The following is a 5,454-nucleotide window of genomic DNA, read 5'->3' on the forward strand; positions in this document are numbered from 1 at the left end:
GATACACCCACTCCCACTGTAAGGAATACAGCAAAACATCAAGCTAACAACCATAACACACAGAAGACCTGGTGCAGACCCATGCAGACCCCATGATCCCTGCTCCAGTATCTGTGAGCCTGTATGAGCCCCACTTATTTGATTTGGTGGGTCGTGTTCTCCCGGTGTCCTTCATCTCTGACTGGTACAATATTTCCTCCCTCTTTACAGGGCTCCCTTATCTCTGAAGGGGAGGATTTGATGGAGTCCTCCAATTTAGATACTCTGTACATAATGTCTGGCTGTGGGTCTCTACACCCACATCCATCTGTTGTCAGAGGAAGCCTCTCTGATGATGACTGGGCATGATACCAATCTGAGTACAGCAGAGTATCATTAGGAATAATTTCATTAATTTTTGTTTGTTTGTTTGTCTTATTGGTTGTGTTTGGTTCTACCCTATGTCTCTGGGCTATACAGCCTTCAGTTCTGGGCCAACCAGGCAGAGTAGAGCATCAGCTCCCTCTCATGATGTGGACCTGAAGTTAAACCAAACACTGGTTGGCTACTCCTACAAGTTCTGTGCCACCATTGCTCTGGCATATCTTGTAGGCAGGACAGATTGTAGATCAAGGGTTTTGTGGATGGGTTGATGTCCAGGTTTCTCTTCCCAAAGTCTCCAGAGTACCTTCTCATGCTAAAGAGACTAGAACGTAGGGGTGAAGGCTCCATGCAGGCAACAGCTTGACCTCTCTACATGGAATGAGCTGTGTAGATGTTGTCCTTGGCAGTGAGGTCCCCCTGTTAGTTTTCATAGTGACCTTCTATCCTAGTATCAGTCTGGGTTGTTTGGGGATCTCCGTGGGACCCCTTGGCCAATAGCTTAACCAAATGCAGCTCAGTCCTGGCACTGAAAGTCTTGCCTGGCTACAAAAGATAGCCAGTTCAGATTCTGGCTTCATTACTAGGAGTCCTCAGTAGGCTCACCATCATGGATTATAGGAAGTTTTCATTGCACCAGGTTTCCACACCCACAGTGTCCCCCGATTCCAGCTGTGTCTTCCTGCACTCTCCCCACATCCCCTACCTGATTCCTCCCACTCCCAATCAGCCTCAGTCAGTCTGCAGAGTCTTCTCTATCTCCCTTTCCCAGGGAGGTTCACTGGTACCCTAGAGCCCTCCTCTTTACTTAACCTCTTGGGTCTATAGATTGTAGTTTGATTATCGTTTACTTAACAGATAATACACACTTGAGGTTAATAGATATTGTATTTATCTTTCTGTGTCTGGGTTACCTCAGAATGATTTCTCTAGTTCCATCCATTTGCCTGTATATTTCATGACTTGGTATTTCTCTTTTGCTACTTTCAAGACATTTCATTTATGTTTTAGTTATAATATGACAAGGGAGGTTCTCCTGCTCCTGTGTTCTGTTTGAAGGCTCCTGGGTCTGGATTGACATCTCTTTTCCAAACTTGTGGAAAGTTTCTGTTGTGATTATTTAAAATCCATTTCTATGCCTTTAGAATAGTGTTCTCTTGTGGGCAGAATTTACAGGTTCAGTCTCTTAGTAATGCCATCAGAATTTTGGAATTCTTATGCCTTCTTAGTATTTTAACTTTGTTCTTGCTAGACTGTTCCAATTACTCCATTTTCTCCTCAGGCACAGACATTCTCTCTTCTTCTTGATCCCTTCCTTCTATTGGTGAGACTTTCTACACATTTTATTTGGCTCCATTTTTCATTTTGAGCATTTCAAACTAGCTCTTCTCCAGTATTTTCATCTGCTATCAAATTCCTCTTTCACATCCTGCACAGCTTCCTTATTTCACTCAGCTGTTTGATTTTTTTCTTCTTCTTTGGTTTCTTTGGATATATACTCTTTCTTTTGGACAGACAGGGTGGCCTTACACTTACATATCATAGTCCATCACTGAAGAAGGCCAGGCAGAGACCTGAGGGCACAGATGAAACAGAGGTAACAGGAATGCTGTGTATAGGTTTGCGCTCCGTGGCTCACCTCTTTAAATGGTTTTACAATTATTCTTTTGAGTTCTTTGTCTGGGATTTCATCTCACTTGCTCTCATTAGCTGACCACAGATGAGGAAGTTTTGGAGGAGTTACATCGCCCTGGTTTTCTGCATTTCTTACGTTACAGCTTTGGGGTTTATACATCTGAGTTGTTTGGTTGCTTGTGGATTAAAAAAAAACCCTATATTCTTCTATTTGTAATGGTGAAATGGTGAAGTGGGATGTGGATGTTGTAGATTTGAGGTGTACAGTTCACAGAACAGATTCTCAGTCCAGGTACCTGGTATAAACTCTACCTTATCCCCTGAGAAGAATATTAATCATATTTCATGTTGGTTGATATTCTCACAATGCAGATTTTGTACTAGTCAATTAACAACAGTGGCCCTATTGACTTCAATTGCCGTTGGAGGAAACAACCAAGGGTCATATGGGATACACTCAGATTTTAGTTAATAAACTAAAATAAAACATTGAAGAGAGTGAGAATAAGGCTAAGTATTAGTCTGACTTTGAAAAGTTAAAGAAATAGGGTAGGTAAAACAGCTGGGAGGGCTGGGTGTTGGTGGCATATGCTTTTAATCCCAGCACTTGGGAGGTAGAGGCAGGCGGATCTCTGTGAGTTCAAGGCCAGCCTGGTCTACAGAGTGAGTTTCAGGACAGGCTCCAAAGCAACACAGAGAAACCCTACCTTAAAAAAGGCAAAAACAAAAAGAAACAAACAAACAAAAAACCCCAAACAAACCCAAAACCCAAAACAAAACAGTGGGGAGGGATAAGTTGAGATTTTAGAAATGGTTAAAGCTATGAAAAGTTATAATGAAGAAGTGAAAAGAGATTGGGTTCCTCACTGTATGCCCCGGATGCTGGATGGAGCAATCTGGTATATGTTGTCAACTATCCCAAAGATAACACAAGGAAAATGGATGAGACAGATGCTACCTCGGCAGAGAAAGGGAAAAGAGCAGTTCAGAAAACATCTGATCTCATAGTGCTGGGTCTCCCATGGAAAACAACAGAACAAGACCTGAAAGACTATTTCAGTACATCTGGAGAGGTTCTTATGGTTCATGTCAAGAAAGATCTTAAAACTTGTCACTCAAAGGGTTTGGCTTTGTTCGATTCATGGAATATGAAACCCAAGTGAAAGTAATGTCACATCGACATACGATAGCTGGACGATGGTGTGACTGTGAACTTCCGAATTCTAAGCCAAGCCCAGATGAGCCTTTGAGAAGCAGAAAGGTGTTTGTTGGGCGTTGTACAGAAGTCATGACTGCTGAAGAGCTTCAACAGTTCTGCCAGTATGGAGAAGTGGTAGATGTCTTCATTCCCAAACCATTCATGGCTTTTGCCTTTGTTACCTTTGCAGATGATAAGGTTGTCCAGTCCCTTTGTGGAAAGGATTTGGTCATTAAAGGAATCAGCGTGCATATACTCCAATGTTGACCCTAGGCATAATAGCAACAGACAGAAAGAAATGGAAGATCTGGTGGTAATCCCGGTGGCTTTGAGAATCAGGGTGGGTTTGGCAATAGTAGAGGGGGTAGAGCTGGCTTGGGAAATAACCAGGGTGGCAACATGAGTGGAGGAATGAACTTTGGAGCTTTTAGCATTAATTCAGCGATGATGGCTGCAGCCCAGGCAGCATTGCAGAGCAGTTGTGGTATGATAGGCACATTAGCCAGCCAGCCGAACCAGTCAGATCCATCTGGTAATAACCAAAGCCAGAGCAGCATGCAGAGGGAACCAAATCAGGCTTTTGGCTCTGGAAATAATTCCTACAGTGGTTCTAATTCTGGTGTCCCTCTTGGTGGGGGGTCAACATCAAATGCAAGATCGGGCAGTGGTTTTAATGGCGGCTTTGGCTCAAGCATGGATTCTAAATCCTCTGGCTGGGGCATGTAGGCAGTGGATGGTGGTAGGTTTGTCGGTTGATAGGTAGTTCTATAATGGTGGGATTCAAATTTTTCTAAACTCATGGTAAGTATATTTGTAAAATACATATGTACTAAAAAATTTAAGATTGTTTTCAGTGCGGAGTATTTTTGACATTTTTCTTTAGAAAAAGAGGAAAAGATAAATGAATTTTAGAAGTTTTGTTATATAAAGGGTTAAAATACTGAGAGGGTGAAAGTGAACTGCTGTTTGCCTAATTGGTAAACCAATACTACAGTTGATCTCAAAAGGTTTCTCTGTAATAATCTGTCATTGGACTTGTTAAATGGATTTGTGTGCATGTTCAGAGTAGAAACCATTGGTTAGAACTACATTCTTTTCTCATTTTAATTTGGATCCCACCCTATGAATTTTTTCCTTAGCAAAATCTCCATTTGGGAGATCATGATGTCATGGTGTTTGGTTCTTTTGGTTTTGTTCTTAACAAGTGTCTTCCTTCATATACGAAAGTCCAATGTGAAGCCTTCATTTAATCTCTGCAGTTCATCTCATTTCAAATGTTTATGGAAAAAGCACTTCATTGAAAGTAGTTCTGTAAATACTCTGCCACAGGAATATTTCTGTCTACATGCTTTCTCATCCAAGAATTCGTCGTCATGTTGCACAGGCTGCTTCTTTGATGGTGGATGTTCCATTTTTATCAGCTACTCTTTATTTCATGGAGTCTATCAACGCTATGAACACAAGGCTGTGATATGGAACCAGAAGGCTGTTTGAACTTTTGAAACCTTGTGTGGGACTGATGGTGGTGCCAAGGCATGAAATGCTAGTATGAGCGAGGAAAGGAGAGAGTGCGTGCAGAGACTTGGTGGTGCAAAATGGATATTTTTTAACTTGGAGAGATGTGTCACCCAATCCTGTGCCTTTGGTGAGGGAGTGTGCAGACAGCAATGATAGCCAATAAAGTACGAATGTTTTTGCATCAAAGGATATCCACATCTGTTGGAAGACTTAGAGTTTTGTTCTTAGAAAACCCACTTTAGTTGAATGTGTTAAGAGAAATACTTGTACTTCCCTCCCCTCTTGTCAGTTGCTGTGAATGTGGCCATGTGAGCTGAAGCTGATGGGCTGCAAACATGGATTGAGCTTGTGGTGTGCTTTGCAGGAGAATTTGGAAGCATAGTTCACCAGTGAGCTCAGGTGTCTCAAAGAGGGTGTTTGGGCATTTTTTTTGTTCATACTGGTCTTTGGCTTGTATATTATGGTTTCTGATTGTGTGTTTTTTAAATGGATTTTGATGTGTATATGTGTGTATGTGTCTTTTTGAATTATTATGGTTTGTTCGTTGTGTTGTTTGCCTGTTTGAGAGAGAGAGTGGGGGGAGAGAGAAATAGAGAAAGGGTGTGGAGTTGGATGGGTGGGGAGAAATGGGAGGGGATTTAGGGGAGGGGAAACTGTGATAAAATATGTCATGAAAATTAAAAACAATAAATAAGTCAGGTGGTGATGGCACATGTCTTTAACTCCAGCATTTGGGAGGCAGA

The 5,454-nt window shown here is 41.8% G+C and overlaps 1 pseudogene; it reads left to right on the forward strand.

The window, feature by feature from the left end:
* Window positions 1–970: 970 nt before the first annotated feature.
* Window positions 971–4,508, forward strand: LOC127237080 (TAR DNA-binding protein 43-like; annotated as a pseudogene).
* The last annotated feature ends 946 nt before the right edge of the window (window positions 4,509–5,454 follow it).

The sequence above is a fragment of the Phodopus roborovskii genome, unplaced genomic scaffold (assembly GCF_943737965.1).
Source record: "Phodopus roborovskii unplaced genomic scaffold, PHOROB, whole genome shotgun sequence".
NCBI classification, from domain to species: Eukaryota; Metazoa; Chordata; class Mammalia; order Rodentia; family Cricetidae; genus Phodopus; species Phodopus roborovskii.